The sequence below is a fragment of the Nerophis lumbriciformis genome, linkage group LG13 (genome assembly GCF_033978685.3).
Source record: "Nerophis lumbriciformis linkage group LG13, RoL_Nlum_v2.1, whole genome shotgun sequence".
NCBI classification, from domain to species: Eukaryota; Metazoa; Chordata; class Actinopteri; order Syngnathiformes; family Syngnathidae; genus Nerophis; species Nerophis lumbriciformis.
The window spans coordinates 44,437,630-44,458,021 of record NC_084560.2 but is presented as its reverse complement, the minus strand read 5'-3'; positions in this window follow the sequence as shown (position 1 = coordinate 44,458,021).

The window sequence follows — 20,392 nt, the reverse complement described above, 5'->3', positions numbered from 1 at the left end:
TTTTTTTCCTTCATCACTGATAATACAACATCACTTACTGCACAATGTCTGCTCTCACTGGGATGCCGAGTGCCAAGATGTTCACTTATTCCCATTTAGGTGAAAAATGTCTCATAATCCTCGCAACTTGTGTCCCAACTTGTCGGATTTTATCCTCAGCCATCTGCTATCTCGGTGAGATGCATGACTTATGGTCTACAATAAACTTACAGGGAGCAGGGAAGCGAGGAAGCAGCAGACGCAAGCTAGTGATCACATCACCACTATAAATAGTTTGTGCTATAATAACTATAACACTAATACTTGGTTAATCTGAAATGTAAATTAAGTATTGTTGACGCTTTTCTATTGGTTATTGGAATTTTGCGCCGTCGCTGTAAGTGGACGTTTATTTGCGTTGATTTAATATTTAGAATGCATCTGTCGTCATGTCTTTCGGAAGGATTGTGAACGACGGGCAAAATTCCCCCCAAAAAGTGATGTTCCCTTTTAAACGTCATCCATTTCTCTGACTATTACGACTTTATTCACATTAAATGTACAAACCCCGTTTCCATATGAGTTGGGAAATTGTGTTAGATGTAAATATAAACGGAATTCAATGATTTGCAAATCCTTTTCAACCCATATTCAGTTGAATATGCTACAAAGACAACATATTTGATGTTCAAACTGATAAACTTTTTTTTTTTTTTTGCAAATAATCATTAACTTTAGAATTTGATGCCAGCAAAACGTGACAAAGAAGTTGGGAAAGGTGGCAATAAATACTGATAAAGTTGAGTAATGCTCATCAAACACTTATTTGGAACATCCCACAGGTGTACAGGCTAATTGGGAACAGGTGGGTGCCATGATTGGGTTATAAAAGTTTTACAAACACTTTGTCGACAAATGCATGAGCAAATTGTTGAACAGTTTAAGAAAAACCTTTCTCAACCAGCTATTGCAAGGAATATAGGGATTTCACCATCTACGGTCCGTAATATCATCAAAGGGTTCAGAGAATCTGGAGAAATCACTGCACGTAAGCAGCTAAGCCCGTGATCTTTGATCCCTCAGGCTGTACTGCATCAACAAGTGACATTAGTGTGTAAAGGATATCACCACATGAGCTCAGGAACACTTCAGAAACCCACTATCAGTAACTACAGTTGGTCGCTACGTCTGTAAGTGCAAGTTAAAACTCTCCTATGCAAGGCGAAAACCGTTTATCAACAACACCCGGAAACGCCGTCGGCTTGGCTGGGCCTGAGCTCATCTAAGATGAACTGATTCAAAGTGGAAAAGTGTTCTGTGGTCTGACGAGTCCACATTTCAAATTGCTTTTGGAAACTGTGGACGTCGTGTCCTCCGGACCAAAGAGGAAAAGAACCATCCAGGTTGTTATAGGCGCAAAGTTGAAAAGCCAGCGTGTGTGATGGTATGGGGGTGTATTAGTGCCCAAGACATGGGTAACTTACACATCTGTGAAGGCGCCATTAATGCTGAAAGGTACATACAGGTTTTGGAGCAACATATGTTGCCATCCAAGCAACGTTACCATGGACGCCCCTGCTTATTTCAGCAAGACAATGCCAAGCCACGTGTTACATCAATGTGACTTCATAGTAGTCCAGACCTGTCTCCCATTGAAAATGTGAAGCCTAAAATAGCACAACGGAGACCCCCCGGACTGTTGAACAACTTAAGCTGTACATCAAGCAAGAATGGGAAAGAATTCCACCTGAGAAGCTTCAAAAAATGTGTCTCCTCAGTTCCCAAACGTTTACCGAGTGTTGTTAAAAGGAAAGGCCATGTAACACAGTGGTGAACATGCCCTTTCCCAACTACTTTGGCACGTGTTGCAGCCATGAAATTCTAAGTTAATTATTATTTGCCAAAAAAAAATAAAGTTTATGAGTTTGAACATCAAATATGTTGTCTTTGTAGCACATTCAACTGAATATGGGTTGAAAATGATTTGCAAATCTAACACAATTTCCCAACTCATATGGAAACGGGGTTTGTACTTGTATTCTTTTTAATATACCGTATTTTCCGCACTATAAGGCGCACCTAAAAACCACAAATTTTCTCAAAAGCTGACAGTGCGCCTTATAACCCGGTGCGCTTTATATATGGATTAATATTAAGATTCATTTTCATAAAGTTTCGGTCTCGCAACTACGGTAAACAGCCGCCATCTTTTTTCCCCGTAGAAGAGGAAGTGCTTCTTCTTCTACGCAAGCAACCGCCAAGGTAAGCACCCGCCCCCATAGAACAGGAAGCGCTTCTTCTGCCGTAAGCAACCACCCGCCCGCGTAGAAGAAGAAGAAGCGCGCGAATATTACGTTTCATTTCCTTTGTGTGTTTACATCTGTAAAGACCACAAAATGGCTCCTACTAAGCGACAGGGATCCGGTTCATGAAAAGACGCAATCTCTCCATCCGCACACGGACTACTATTTCACAGCAACTGCCTAAAGACTTTCAAGAAAAGCTGGCTACTTTCCGTGCATATTGTAAAAACAAGATAGCTGAAAAAAAGATCCGGCCAGAGAACATTATCAACATGGACGAGGTTCCACTGACTTTTGATATTCCTGTGAACCGCACTGTAGATACAACGGGAGCACGTACGGTGAATATTCGCACCACAGGGAATGAGAAGTCATCCTTCACTGTGGTTCTAGCTTGCCATGCTAATGGCCAGAAACTTCCACCCATGGTGATATTCAAAAGGAAGACCTTGCCAAAAGAGACCTTTCCAGCCGGCGTCATCATAAAAGCTAACTCGAAGGGATGGATGGATGAAGAAAAGATGAGCGAGTGGTTAAGGGAAGTTTACGCGAAGAGGCCGGGTGGCTTTTTTCACGCAGCTCCGTCCATGTTGATATACGACTCCATGCGCGCCCACATCACGCTGGTTTTAATATATTATTAAAGTTTGACTGACCTATCTGACTGTTTTTTTGACATTCCTTTAGCGCAGTTAGATGCGGCTTATAACACGGGGCGGCTTATAGGTGGACAAAGTTTTGAAATATGCCGTTCATTGAAGGCGCGGCTTATAACCCAGGGCGGCTTATGGTGCGGAAAATACGGTAGTGTTTTTATTTGTGTCTGCCACGGTGTGTCCCTAACAGGCCTTTGTAGCGAACAGTTAGAAGGCTGAGGTCCAAGCAAGCATCATCCCTGACGATCACATCATCATCATCCAGATAACGACCACACAAACATCCTCAACGCTTGACTCTTCTCTTTGTGTGCTTTGCTCCATTTTGCGCTGGCACAATTGGAGTTGTGTCGCTGGCGGGGAGACAATCACGTCCACAACAAGCCCCCAGTTAATTGTCAAAACGCCGCAGCGGCTCAAAGAGCACAATAGGCCAGGACGAGAGCGGGGGAAGTTAGGCGGGCAGGTGGATGGATGCTGGACAAATGGAGGGGGAATCTCATGTGTGTTGTTGGGGCGGTCGGCCCCCCCGCCGTGAGCGCCTGAATAGACGTGGCACAGATGTTAAAAGGAGTGGTCTCTCAGCCACCTTGACAATAGGGTGGGGGGGGTTATAGCGCAGCACCTAGCAGACTTAAGTGAAAATCAATGGCGGTGTGCTGTCAGAAGAATTCCCAGCATTCCCTAGGAAAAGTCATGTTTGATGTTGCATCTTTGAACACTTGACTTGAAAACATTCTCCAACTACTTCATGGACTCTGGATGTCAGTCCGACAAATTCAAGCCATTTAGCATTGTCCTTATGCTCATAATATATTCATGTCATATTCATCTGACCAATCTAAATCCAAGACTAGATCTGACCAATCTCAGTCTAAGACTAGATCTGACCAGTCTAAGACTAGGCCTGACCAATCTAAGTCTAAGACTAGGTCTGACCAATCTAAGTTTAAGACTAGGTCTGACCAATCTCAGTCTAAGACTAGGTCTGACCAATCTAAGTTTAAGACTAGGTCTGACCAATCTTTGTCTAAGACTAGGTCTGACCAATCTAAGTTTAAGACTAGGTCTGACCAATCTTTGTCTAAGACTAGGTCTGACCAATCTAAGTTTAAGACTAGGTCTGACCAATCTTTGTCTAAGACTAGGTCTGACCAATCTTAGTCTAAGACCAGGTCTGACCAATCTAAGTCTAAGACTAGATATAACAAATCTAAGTCTGAGACTGGATGTGACCAATCCAAGTCTAAGACTAGATGTGACCAATCCAAGTCTAAGACTAGGTCTGACCAATCTAAGACTTCTAAATCCAAGACTAGTTCTGACCAATCTAAGTCCAAGACTAGATCTGACCAATCTCAGTATAAGACTAAATCTGACAAATCTCAGTATAAGACTAGATCTGACCAGTCTAAGACTAGGTCTGACAAATCTAAGTTTAAGACAAGGTCTGACCAATCTAAGTTTAAGACTAGGTCTGGCCTATCTTAGTCTAAGACTATGTCTGACAAATCTAAGTCTGAGACTAGAACTGACCAATCCAAATCTGAGATTAGATCTGACCAATCCAAGTCTAAGATTAGATGTGACCAATCCAAGTCTAAGACTGGATGTGACCAATCCAAGTCTGAGACTAGATCTGACCAATCTAAATCCAAGACTAGTTCTGACCAGTCTAAGCCTAGGTCTGACCAATCCAAGTCTAAGACTAGATCTGACCAATCTAAATCCAAGACTAGTTCTGACCAGTCTAAGACTAGATGTGACCAATCCAAGTCTAAGACTAGATCTGACCAATCTAAATCCAAGACTAGTTCTGACCAGTCTAAGACTAGGTCTGACCAATCCAAGTCTAAGACTAGATCTGACCAATCTAAATCCAAGACTAGATCTGACCAATCTAAGACTAGATCTGACCATTCTAAATCTAAGACTAGTTCTGACCAGTCTAAGACTAGGTCTGACCATTCTAAATCTAAGACTAGATCTGACCAGTCTAAGACTAGGTCTGACCAATCCAAGTCTAAGACTAGATCTGACCAATTCAAGTCTAAGACTAGATCTGACCAATCTCAGTCTGAGATTAGATCTGACCAATCTCAGTCTAAGACTAGGTCTGACCAATCTAAGTCTAAGACTAGGTCTGACCAATCTAAGTTTAAGACTAGGTCTGACCAATCTTTGTCTAAGACTAGGTCTGACCAATCTAAGTCTAAGACTAGATCTGACCAATCTAAGTCTAAGACTAGATCTAACCAATCTAAGTATAAGACTAGATCTGACCAATCCAAGTCAAAGACTAGGCCTGACCAATCCAAGTCTAAGACTAGGTCTGACCAATCCAAGTCTAAGACTGACTAGATGTGACCAATCTAAGTCTAAGACTAGATCTGACCAATCTAAGTCTAAGACTAGATCTGACCAATCTAAGTCTAAGACTAGATGTGACCAATCTAAGTCTAAGACTAGGTCTGACCAATCTCAGTCCAAGACTAGGTCTGACCAATCTCAGTCCAAGACTAGATCTGACCAATCTCAGTCTAAGACTAGATCTGACTAATCTCAGTCTAAGTCTAAGACTAGATCTAACAAATCTAAGTCTAAGACTAGATGTGACCAATCTAAGTCTAAGACTAGATGTGACCAATCTAAGTCTAAGACTAGGTCTGACCAATCTAAGTCTAAGACTAGATCTGACCAATCTAAATCCAAGACTAGATCTGACCAATCTAAATCCAAGACTAGATCTGACCAATCTCAGTCTAAGACTAGGTCTGACCAATCTAAGTCTAAGACTAGGTCTGACCAATCTAAGTTTAAGACTAGGTCTGACCAATCTTTGTCTAAGACTAGGTCTGACCAATCTTAGACTAAGACTAGGTCTGATCTATCTAAGTCTAAGACGAGATACAACAAATCTAAGTCTGAGACTAGACGTGACCAATCCAAGTCTAAGACTAGATGTGACCAATCCAAGTCTAAGACTAGATGTGACCAATCCAAGTCTAAGACTGGATGTGACCAATCCAAGTCTAAGACTGGATGTGACCAATCCAAGGCTAAGACTGGATGTGACCAATCCAAGTCTAAGACTAGATGTGACCATTCTAAGTTTAAGACTAGGTCTGACCAATCTTTGTCTAAGACTAGGTCTGACCAATCTAAGTCTAAGACTAGATACAACAAATCTAAGTCTGAGACTAGATCTGACCAATCTAAACCTAGATCTAAACAATCTAAAATTAGATCTGACCAATCTAAGACTAGTTCTGACCAATCTAAATCCAAGACTAGATCTGACCAATCTCAGTCTAAGACTAGATCTGAACAATCTTAGTGTAAGACTAGATCTAACCAATCTCAGTCTAAGACTAGATCTGACCAGTCTAAGACTAGTTCTGACCAATCTCAGTCAAAGACTAGATCTGACCAATCTCAGTCTAAGTGTTGTCTTCATTATAACACTTATATAAGACTTTTAAAGTCATTTTGATAGTAGGCTAATATAGCTAATATAGACACTTACATCATGTGTTGTCTTCATTATAACACTTATATAAGACTTTTAAAGTCATTTTGATAGTAGGCTAATATAGCTAATATAGACACTTACATCATGTGTTGTCTTCATTATAACACTTATATAAGACTTTTAAAGTCATTTTGATAGTAGGCTAATATAGACACTTACATCATAAGTTGTCTTCATTGTAACACTTATATAAGACTTTTAAAGTCATTTTGATAGTAGGCTAATATAGCTAATATAGACACTTATATAAGTGTTATAATGAAGACAACACATGATGTTTCTATATTAGCCTACTATCAAAATGACTTTAAAAGTCTTATATAAGTGTTATAATGAAGACAACACATGATGTAAGACTTTTAAAGTCATTTTGATAGTAGGCTAATATAGACACTTACATCATGTGTTGTCTTCATTATAACACTTATATAAGACTTTTAAAGTCATTTTGATAGTAGGCTAATATAGCTAATATAGACACGTACATCATGTGTTGTCTTCATTATAACACTTATATAAGACTTTTAAAGTCATTTTGATAGTAGGCTAATATAGACATTTACATCATGTGTTGTCTTCATTATAAGACGTATATATATATATATATATATATATATATATAGTCATTTTGATAGTAGGCTAATATAGCTAATATTGACACTTACATCATGTGTTGTCTTCATTATAACACTTATATAAGACTTTTAAAGTCATTTTGATAGTAGGCTAATATTGACACATCATGTGTTGCCTTCATTATAACACTTATATAAGACCTTTAAAGTCATTTTGATAGTAGGCTAATATTGACACATGTGTTGTCTTCATTATAACACTTATTAAAGTAATTTTGATAGTAGGCTAAGGCAGCTAATATAGACATCATGTGTTGTCTTCATTATAAGACTTATACATAGTAATTTTGATAGTAGGCTAATATAGCTAATATAGACACTTACATCATGTGTTGTCTTCATTATAACACTTATATGAGACTTTTAAAGTCATTGTGATAGTAGGCTAATATAGAAACATCATGTGTTGTCTTCATTATAACACTTACAGAAGACTTTTAAAGTCATTTTGATAGTAGGCTAATATAGCTAATGTAGACACTTACATCATGTGTTGTCTTCATTATGACACTTATTAAAGTCATTTTGATAGTAGGCTAAGGCAGCTAATATAGACATCATGTGTTGTCTTCATTATAAGACTTATATATAGTAATTTTGATAGTAGGCTAATATAGCTAATACTGACACTTACATCATGTGTTGTCTTCATTATAACACTTATATAAGACTTTTAAAGTCATTTTGATAGTAGGCTAATATAGACACTTACATCATGTGTTGTCTTCATTATAACACTTATATAAGACTTTTAAAGTCATTTTGATAGTAGGCTAATATAGACACATCATGTGTTGTCTTCATTATAACACTTATTAAAGTTATTTTGATAGTAGGCTAAGGCAGCTAATATAGAAACATCATGTGCTGTCTTCATTATAAGACTTATATATAGTAATTTTGATAGTAGGCTAATATAGCTAATATAGACACTTACATCATGTGTTGTCTTCATTCTAACACTTATATAAGACTTTTAAAGTCATTTTGATAGTAGGCTAATATAGCTAATAGACACATCATGTGTTCTCTTCATTATAACACTTATTAAAGTCATTTTGATAGTAGGCTAATATAGACACTTACATCATGTGTTGCCTTCATTATAACACTTATATAAGACTTTTAAAGTCATTTTGATAGTAGGCTAATATAGAAACATCATGTCTTGCCTTCATTTCACAATTCACAAAAATGTGAGCACTTATTTGTATTTGTAGGTTTCATAATACATTTAATTTTTCACTTTCAAAGGGTAATTTTTCCAAGTAAAATTGAAATAATTAGCTGTATATTAACAATATTTTTTTTTTTTACGGACAACGTATTTTCACTTGTTTTATAGTTCATAACCGCTTTCAAAAATACTGCAAAAGTGGACAGATTTGACAGCGAAGCCTTAAAAAAACAACAACAAAGTGTGTTCAATCAGATCCCAGAAAACCACATTTAAAAAAAAACAAAAAAACCTCTTCGCTCCCTTTGTCGACCAAGCAGAACCCTTTTCACTCCATAATGAGTCCCTGGGCCGGGTCGACGGGCCTTTGGGTAAACACACACACACACACACACACACACACACACACACACACACACACACACACACACACACACACACACACACACACACACACTCTTGTATGTGTTACCTTCTTGAGACCGCCAAAAAATGCCTACCTCTTTAGGACCACCCTTTCTAGATATATAAATATTTTTATTTACAATATTAATAATATATACATACTATGCAATTATAAAAAAGGATCGTTTTTAGTAAATTATTATTATTTTTTTAGTAATTGGTTTTTAATCTTCATTATTTACTTCAAGTTATTACAGTATGTCTCTATATACATATTTTTAATTTAAATTTCTTACACACACCTGTTATTTCATATGTTGACGTGTTGATGTGTATTTGTTACCTTCTTGCCTACCCTTTCGAGATATATAAAGATTTTTAATTACAACATTAATAATATATACATACTATGCAAATATAAAAAAAGCTTGTTGTGAAAAATGAGTTGGAATTTCAAAAGAAAAACTTAGAATTTAGTCACAATTTTTTTTAAGAAAATTTCAAAATTTGGGCAATATTCTAATAATAATAATCAGAATGTCACTTGGCAAAATCATGACAAAAGTCATAATTTTACTCAAAAAAATTCACTATTGTACGAGAGCAACAAAAAAATTGGCAATATTGCGATACAAGAGAAAATTTTTATGACAATTTCACCATTTTGCATTAAAAAGTAATAATTTTACATAAAAAGTAATTTTACATTAAATCAACTAAAAACCCTGACTTTGGAGCAATGTTCACGGACTCTAGTATTTGGCTCTCTATTAGATGCAATGCTTTTCCGTATTGGGACCATGATTTATGTCCTAACTTGTTCACACCTCCTCATATGGAAGATACTTTTCCTTGTTGATGTCTCAAGAAGGGTAGAAATACACGCACACTCTTGTATTTGTTACCTTCTTGCCTACCTTTTCTAGATAAATAAATATTTCTATTTACAACATTAATAATATATACATACTATGCAAGTATAAAAAATGTGTTGTGAAAAATGAGTTGGAATTTCATAAGAAAAAGGTCACAATTTCACAGGAAAAACTTTCAATTTTGGCGGTATTATAATAAAAGTCGTCATTTTACTCAACGCATGTAAATATTTTACAAGAAAAACTGAACATTTGTGCAATATTATAATAAAAGTTGCAATTTTACAAAAAAAGCTTAAAATTTTGGCAATTTTATGAAAAGAGTCGTCATTTTACTCGACAAAGTCACAATTTTTTTTAAGAAAATTTCAAAATTTGGGCAATATTCTAATAATAATAATAATCAGAATTTCACTTGGCAAAATCATGACAAAAGTCATAATTTTACTCAAAAAAATTCACTATTGTACGAGAGCAACAAAAAAATTGGCAATATTGCGATACAAGAGAACATTTTTATGACAATTTTACCATTTTGCATTAAAAAGTAATAATTTTACATAAAAAAAGTAATTTTACATTAAATCAACTAAAAATCCTGACTTTGGAGCAATGTTCACAGACTCTAGTATTTGGCTCTCTATTAGATGCAATGTTATTGGGACCATGATTTATGTCCTCACTTGTTCACACCTCCTCATATGGAAGATACGTTTCCTTCTTCATGTCTCAAGAAGGTTGAAATACACACACACACACACACACACACACACACACACACACACACACACACACACACACACACACACACACACACACACACACACACACACACACACACTTGTATTTGTTACCTTCTTGCCTACCCTTTCTACATATATAAAGATTTTTAATTACAACATTAATAATATATACATACTATGCAAATATAAAAAATGTGTTGTGAAAAATGAGTTGGAATTTCACAAGAAAAACTTAGAATTTTGGCAGTATTATAATAAAATTGGTAATTGTATTCTACGCAAGTCAAAATTGTACAAGAAAAACTGAACATTTGTGCAATATTATGATAAAAGTTGCAATTTTACAAAAAAAAAAAAGCTTAACGTTTTGGCAATTTTATGAAAAGAGTCGTAATTTTACTCGACAAAGTCACAATTTTTTTTAAGAAAATGTCAAAATTTGGGCAATATTCTAATAATAATAATCAGAATTTCACTTGGCAAAATCATGACAAAAGTCATAATTTTACTCAAAAAAATTCACTATTTTACGAGAGCAACAAAAAAATTGGCAATATTGCGATACAAGAGAACATTTTTATGACAACTTCACCATTTTGCATTAAAAAGTAATAATTTTACATAAAAAAAGTAATTTTACGAGAAAATATTGCAATACTACAGAAACAGAAAGAATATGAGAATTTGTTCCCAATTTTATAAGGAAAATGTCGACACGGTGAGAAAAAGACTGCTTTTAGTTAAAAAAAAAAAAGTTTATATATTTTTGTTTGTAATTGGTTTTTAATGTTCATTATTTACTTCGTTATTACAGTATGTCTCTGTATATATATTTTTATTTAAATTTCTTACACACACTTGTTATTTCATATGTTGGCCAGAGCGGGAGCACTTTTAAAACCGACACGCAGTCTATTTGAAAAAATCCCTCTTTTTTGGGACTACTATCATTTTGATGGATTTCACCACCAAATGAGATCTCTATTTTTTGTTTTTTTGTAATGTGCTTAAGGCCGATGACAAAGGAGTCACGGACCACAGATGGCCCCTGTGCCGCACTTTGGGCAACACACCTGTCAATGTTTACTTTTGTATGCACATTAAATCAACTAAAAATCCGGACTTTGGAGCAATGTTCACGGACTCTAGTATTTGGCTCTCTATTAGATGCAATGTTATTGGGACCATGATTTACGTCCTCACTTGTTCACACCTCCTCATATGGAAGCTACTTTTCCTTCTTCATGTCTCAAGAAGGTTGAAACACACACACACACACACACACACACACACACACACACACACACACACACACACACACACACACACACTTGTATTTGTTACCTTCTTGCCTACCCTTTTCTAGATATATAAAGATTTTTAATTACAACATTAATAATATATACATACTATGCAAATATCAAAAATTTTGTTGTGAAAAATGAGTTGGAATTTCACAAGAAAAACTTAGAATTTTGGCAGTATTATAATAAAAGTCGTAATTGTATTCTACACAAGTCAAAATTTTACAAGAAAAACTGAACATTTGTGCAATATTATGATAAAAGTTGCAATTTTACAAAAAAAAAAAGCTTAACGTTTTGGCAATTTTATGAAAAGAGTCGTCATTTTACTCGACAAAAGTCACAATTTTTCTTGAGAAAACTTAAAAATTTGGGCAATATTATAATAATAACCTGAATTTTACTTGGCAAAATGATGACAAAAGTCATAATCTTACTCAAAAAAATTCACTATTGTACGAGAGCAACAAAAAAATTGGCAATATTGCGATACAAGAGAACATTTTTATGACAATTTCACCATTTTGCATTAAAAAGTAATAATTTTACATAAAAAAAGTAATTTTACATTAAATCAACTAAAAATCCTGACTTTGGAGCAATGTTCACGGACTCTAGTATTTGGCTCTCTATTAGATGCAATGCTTTTCCGTATTGGGACCATGATTTATGTCCTAACTTGTTCAGACCTCCTCATATGGAAGATACTTTTCCTTGTTGATGTCTCAAGAAGGGTAGAAATACACGCACACACTTGTATTTGTTACCTTCTTGCCTACCTTTTCTAGATATATAAATATTTCTATTTACAACATTAATAATATATACATACTATGCAAATATAAAAAATGTGTTGTGAAAAAAAGAGTTGGAATTTCACAAGAAAAAGGTCACAATTTCACAGGAAAAACTTTCAATTTTGGCGGTATTATAAAAAAAGTCGTAATTTTACTCAACGCATGTAAATATTTTACAAGAAAAACTGAACATTTGTGCAATATTATAATAAAAGTTGCAATTTTACAAAAAAAAGCTTAACATTTTGGCAATTTTATGAAAATAGTCGTAATATTACTCGCCAAAAGTCAAAATTTTTCTTGAGAAAACTTAAAAATTTGGGCAATATTATAATAATAACCTGAATTTTACTTGGCAAAATGATGACAAAAGTCATAATCTTACTCAAAAAAATTCACTATTGTACGAGAGCAACAAAAAAATTGGCAATATTGCGATACAAGAGAACATTTATATGACAATTTCACCATTTTGCATTAAAAAGTAATAATTTTACATAAAAAAAAGTAATTTTACGAGAAAATATTGCAATACTACAGAAACAGAAAGAATATAAGAATTTGTTCCCAATTTTATAAGGAAAATGTCAACACCGTGAGAAAAAGACTGCTTTTAGTAAAAAAATAAAAAAAAGTTTATCTATTTTTGTTTGTAATTGGTTTTTAATCTTCATTATTTACTTTGTTATTACAGTATGTATCTGTATATATATTTTTATTTCAATTTCTTACACACACTTGTTATTTCATATGTTAAAACCGACACACAGTCAATTTGAAAAATCCCTCCTTTTTGGGACCACCCTCATTTTGATAGATTTCACCAGCAGGGGTGCAAATGAGAACTCTATTTTTTGTTTTTTGTAATGTGCTTAAGGCCGATGACAAAGGAGTCACGGACCATAGATGGCCCCTGTGCCGCACTTTGGCCAACACAGCTGCTTTTGCACCTGTCAATGTTTACTTTTGTATGCACATTAAATCAACTAAAAATCCTGACTTTGGAGCAATGTTCACAGACTCTAGTATTTGGCTCTCTATTAGATGCAATGTTATTGGGACCATGATTTATGTCCTCACTTGTTCACACCTCCTCATATGGAAGATACGTTTCCTTCTTCATGTCTCAGGAAGGTTGAAATACACACACACACACACACACACACACACACACACACACACACACACACACACACACACACACACACACACACACACTTGTATTTGTTACCTTCTTGCCTACCCTTTCTAGATATATAAAGATTTTTAATTACAACATTAATAATATATACATACTATGCAAATATAAAAAAGCTTGTTGTGAAAAATGAGTTGGAATTTCAAAAGAAAAACTTAGAATTTTGGCAGTATTATAATAAAAGTCGTAATTGTATTCTACACAAGTCAAAATTTTACAAGAAAAACTGGACATTTGTGCAATATTATGATAAAAGTTGCAATTTTACAACAAAAAAAAGCTTAACGTTTTGGCAATTTTATGAAAAGAGTCGTAATTTTACTCGACAAAGTCACAATTTTTTTTAAGACAATTTCAAAATTTGGGCAATATTCTAATAATAATAATCAGAATTTCACTTGGCAAAATCATGACAAAAGTCATAATTTTACTCAAAAAAATTCACTATTGTACGAGAGCAACAAAAAAATTGGCAATATTGCGATACAAGAGAACATTTTTATGACAACTTCACCATTTTGCATTAAAAAGTAATAATTTTACATAAAAAAAGTAATTTTACATTAAATCAACTAAAAATCCTGACTTTGGAGCAATGTTCACGGACTCTAGTATTTGGCTCTCTATTAGATGCAATGCTTTTCCGTATTGGGACCATGATTTATGTCCTAACTTGTTCACACCTCCTCATATGGAAGGTACTTTTCCTTGTTGATGTCTCAAGAAGGGTAGAAATACACGCACACACTTGTATTTGTTACCTTCTTGCCTACCTTTTCTAGATATATAAATATTTTTATTTACAACATTAATAATATATACATACTATGCAAATATAAAAAATGTGTTGTGAAAAATGAGTTGGAATTTCACAAGAAAAAGGTCACAATTTCACAGGAAAAACTTTCAATTTTGGCAGTATTATAAAAAAAGTCGTAATTTTACTCAACGCATGTAAATATTTTACAAGAAAAACTGAACATTTGTGCAATATTATAATAAAAGTTGCAATTTTACAAAAAAAGCTTAAAATTTTGGCAATTTTATGAAAAGAGTCGTCATTTTACTCGACAAAAGTCAACATTTTTCTTTAGAAAACTAAAAAATTTGGGCAATATTATAATAATAACCTGAATTTTACTTGGCAAAATCATGACAAAAGTCATAATTTTACTCAAAAAAATTCACTATTGTACGAGAGCAACAAAAAAATTGGCAATATTGCGATACAAGAGAACATTTTTATGACAATTTCACCATTTTGCATTAAAAAGTAATAATTTTACATAAAAAAGTAATTTTACGAGAAAATATTGCAATACTACAGAAACAGAGAGAATATAAGAATTTGTTCCCAATTTTATAAGGAAAATGTCGACACGGTGAGAAAAAGACTGCTTTTAGTAAAAAAAAAAAAAAGTTTATATATTTTTGTTTGTAATTGGTTTTTAATCTTCATTATTTACTTCGTTATTACAGTGTGTCTCTGTATATATATTTTTATTTCAATTTCTTACACACGCTTGTTATTTCATATGTTGACCAGAGAGGGAGCACTTTTAAAAGCGACACACAGTCAATTTGAAAAATCTCTCCTTTTTGGGACCACCCTCATTTTGATAGATGTCACCAGCAGGGGTGCAAATGAGATCTCTATTTTTGTTTTTTTGTAATGTGCTTAAGGCCGATGACAAAGGAGTCACGGACCACAGATGGCCCCTGTGCCGCACTTTGGCCAAAACAGCTGTCAATGTTTACTTTTGTATGCACATTAAATCAACAAAAAATCCTGACTTTGGAGCAATGTTCACGGACTCTAGTATTTGGCTCTTTATTAGATGCAATGCTTTTCCGTATTGGGACCATGATTTATGTCCTAACTTGTTCACACCTCCTCATATGGAAGGTACTTTTCCTGGTTGATGTCTCAAGAAGGGTAGAAATACACGCACACACTTGTATTTGTTACCTTCTTGCCTACCTTTTCTAGATATATAAATATTTTTATTTACAACATTAATAATATATACATACTATGCAAATATAAAAAATGTGTTGTGAAAAATGAGTTGGAATTTCATAAGAAAAAGGTCACAATTTCACAGGAAAAACTTTCAATTTTGGCGGTATTATAATAAAAGTCGTCATTTTACTCAACGCATGTAAATATTTTACAAGAAAAACTGAACATTTGTGCAATATTATAATAAAAGTTGCAATTTTACAAAAAAAGCTTAAACTTTTGGCAATTTTATGAAAAGAGTCGTCATTTTACTTGACAAAAGTCACAATTTTTCTTGAGAAAACTTAAAAATTTGGGCAATATTCTAATAATAATAATCAGAATTTCACTTGGCAAAATGATGACAAAAGTCATAATTTTACTCAAAAAAAATCACTATTGTACGAGAGCAACAAATAAATTGGCAATATTGCGATACAAGAGAACATTTTTATGACAACTTCACCATTTTGCATTAAAAAGTAATAATTTTACATAAAAAAAGTAATTTTACATTAAATCAACTAAAAATCCTGACTTTGGAGCAATGTTCACGGACTCTAGTATTTGGCTCTCTATTAGATGCAATGCTTTTCCGTATTGGGACCATGATTTATGTCCTAACTTGTTCACACCTCCTCATATGGAAGGTACTTTTCCTGGTTGATGTCTCAAGAAGGGTAGAAATACACGCACACACTTGTATTTGTTACCTTCTTGCCTACCTTTTCTAGATATATAAATATTTTTATTTACAACATTAATAATATATACATACTATGCAAATATAAAAAATGTGTTGTGAAAAATGAGTTGGAATTTCATAAGAAAAAGGTCACAATTTCACAGGAAAAACTTTCAATTTTGGCGGTATTATAATAAAAGTCGTCATTTTACTCAACGCATGTAAATATTTTACAAGAAAAACTGAACATTTGTGCAATATTATAATAAAAGTTGCAATTTTACAAAAAAAGCTTAAAATTTTGGCAATTTTATGAAAAGAGTCGTCATTTTACTTGACAAAAGTCACAATTTTTCTTGAGAAAACTTAAAAATTTAGGCAATATTCTAATAATAATAATCAGAATTTCACTTGGCAAAATGATGACAAAAGTCATAATTTTACTCAAAAAAAATCACTATTGTACGAGAGCAACAAAAAAATTGGCAATATTGCGATACAAGAGAACATTTTTATGACAACTTCACCATTTTGCATTAAAAAGTAATAATTTTACATAAAAAAAGTAATTTTACATTAAATCAACTAAAAATCCTGACTTTGGAGCAATGTTCACGGACTCTAGTATTTGGCTCTCTATTAGATGCAATGCTTTTCCGTATTGGGACCATGATTTATGTCCTAACTTGTTCACACCTCCTCATATGGAAGGTACTTTTCCTTGTTGATGTCTCAAGAAGGGTAGAAATACAACACACACACACACATGCACACACACAAACACACATTTTTTTACCTTCTTGCTTTCCTCTTTCTAGATATATAAAGGTATGTATTTACAACATTAATAATATATACAGTACATACTAATATAAAAAAAGCTTGTGAAAAATGAGTTGGGATTTCACAAGAAAAAGGTCACAATTTCACAAGAAAAACTGAGAATTTTGGCAGTATTATAATACAAGTCATAATTTTACTCAATGCAAGTCAAAATTTTAGAAGAAAAACTGAACATTTGTGCAATATTATGATAAAAGGGAATTTACTTAATAACAGTCGCAATTTTACAAGAAAAGCTGAAAAGTTTGGCAATTTTATGAAAAAAGTTTTTACTGGACAAGTCACAATTTATAAGAAAACTTTAAAATTTGGGCAATATTATAATAATAATCGGAATTTTACTCAAAACATTTCACTATTGTACAAGAGCAACAAAATAAATAGGCAATATTGTGATACAAGAGAAAATTTTAAAGACAATTTCACCGTTTTGCATTAAAAATAAATCATTTTACATAAAAAAGTAATTTTACGAGAAATTACAGAAACAGAAAGAATATGAGAAATTGTTCCCAATTTTATATAAAAAAAAAAAAAAAGGCAATACATTGTGAGAAACAGACTGCTTTTAGTTCATTTAAAAAAAATTTTTTTTTTTTTTGTAATTGGTTTTTAATCTTCATTATTTACTTCAAGTTATTACAGTGTGTCTCGATATACTTCTTATTGTATTTGATTAAATTTGGGCACATTTCAATTTCTTACACACACTTATTAATAAATATGTTGGCCAGAGGGGGAGCACATAATTTTTTACACACACTTGTTATTTCATATGTTGACCAGAGCACTTTTAAAAGCGACATGCAGTCAATTTGAAAACTCCCTCTTTTTTGGGACCACCCTCATTTTGATAGATGTCACCAGCAGGGGTGCAAATGAGACATTGTCTATTCGATGCAATGTTATTGGGACCAGGTCCGGCCCGTGGCATAGGCCGTATAGGCAAATGCTAAGGGCGCCGTCCAACAGGGGGCGCCACGCCAGTGCCACAAATGTTGGAGGGAAAAAAAAAAAAAATTGGTACTATTATTTCTAAATACAAAAAAATAATCCCACGTTAATTAAAATGTAAAGTAAAGCCTATTTAATAGAAATATTATTTGTTACAACATTACGCCCCCCCCCCCCTTCCCCCCGCACGGTGCGCCCCTCCCTTCCCGTATCATGACTCGGACGTCACCACATCAAAAAATCAACACAAGATGTCAAAACGGCCAAAACTGTCAGGTGCCCAGGGAAGAAAAAAGAGAAAAGAAGAGGAGAAACGAGAAAAGACAGAGGTAGCAGGTAGGTAACGTTAGCCTACATGAAATTATTTGTCTGTTACAGAATGTGATAGTAACCCGGCTTTTTAGCATTAAGCTAATGTTACATGATTCGGCAATTGCTAATCAATACATAGCTAGTTCTGTTTTAACGTCGGGTTAATATTGTGGAGGGGGCTAAATTGTTATGGAAAATATTAATGTAACGTTAGGTAATTACAGTACTCCCACCTTACATTCCTCAGGGACATTTGTATTAGATCTTTTAAGCAGGTGTTTTTTGTTTACATTGTTATTGCCTTCTGGTTAGCTAATGTTTGCCCTGCAGGTAATAGTCACTTTTCCACCCCTTTATATATTAGGTATAGTTGTAAACCGAGTTGTTAAAGTGCACATCAATAATGTTAATTAAGCAATATCACATGAGAGGGAATGCTGTTTTTTAATTTAAGCACTGCTGTGATTCGGTTAAAGATAATCATAACATAACATTCTCATATAATATATTATACTGTTACTTTGCATTCTGCTATTCAGCATTTCACTGTAATGATGACAATAAATTGAATCGAATCTAATTTGCATATCAGTTAACATCATACATATATCTCTTTGGTTTTTCATCTATATTATATCATTTCATTTTATTCCTGGAATCATATGTTTTTATTATTAAACTGTAATACTCAATGGTGTCACATACTCCTCTCTTCAGATGCACTGTTGAAGTTTCTAAATCCCACCCCTGGGCCATCTACCACATCTACCGCTGCTGCCTCCACTTCAGCAGCACAACCCACCAGTTTTGCAGCATTAGCAGCACAACCCACCAGTTTTGCAGCAGCAAAACATACAGCCATCTCTTCACTTGATGAGAGATTTCAGAGCTTTGGAGAGGTGAATGACAAGTTTGGAGTACTCCTCAATTTCCACAACTTACAAAAAGAAGAGCTGCTACAGCCCTGAGTACTACTCTGACCCATGACAGCCAGCTGGACATTAATGGCACAGAACTTGCAATGGAAATGCAGAATTTCCCACCATTGCCATCAAAGAACATGACAAACATGGAACTCTTGACCTTCCTGCATGAGAAGAAGCTGGCAGAAATGTACCCCAACATGTGGGTTGCTCTGAAAATTTCTATTAAAAAGCACAAATAGAGAACTCTGTAGGATCCCCTTTTTTTGTAATATAGTTGTTAAAGTCATACTGGTTTGATATCTTGTTTTGTGCAGTGCCTTATTAGGGCCCGCCATGGCCCATTGCAAAAGGACTCCCACAGGGAGTCCTTATGCAATGGGACATAAGGACCTATTGTTTTTCGTTCGTTTTATTCTTTATTATTATTCTTTATTATTCTTCCGCCGCCTCTTTGAGCACTAATTTGACCCACTTAACATGCTTCAAAACTCACCATATTTGACCCACACATCAGGACCTGCGAAAATTGTCTTTTAATAAAAAAACCAAACCGCAAAAATCATAATTGCGCTCTAGCGCCCCCTAGGAAAATAAAAAACTAGACTGCCTGTAACTCCCACTAGGAAGGTGGGAAAAACATGAAACAAAATCCTCTATGTAGGTCTGACTCAGACCTAACTTTCATAATGGTACATTCTCGGGCCAAAATCAACAGGAAGTTGGCAATTCCCCCTTCAAGACAAAAAAGTACTAAAAAAAGTCACTTTTGCCTCTTTGAGCTATAATTTGACCCCCTTAACATGCTTCAAAACTCACCAAACTGAACACACACTCAGGACTGGCTAAAACTGTGATCTAATGAAAAAACCTAACCCCAAATCTAAAAATTGTGCTCTACAGCAATTTTTTAATAGAACGCACAAAAAACTGCTCCTCGGATGAAAAATTTGACAAAACTGCCTGTAACTCCCACTGGGAAGGTCGGAGAGAGATGAAACAAAAACCTCTATGTAGGTCTCACTTAGACCTACATTTCATAAATTCACAACCCCCAGCAAAAATATAC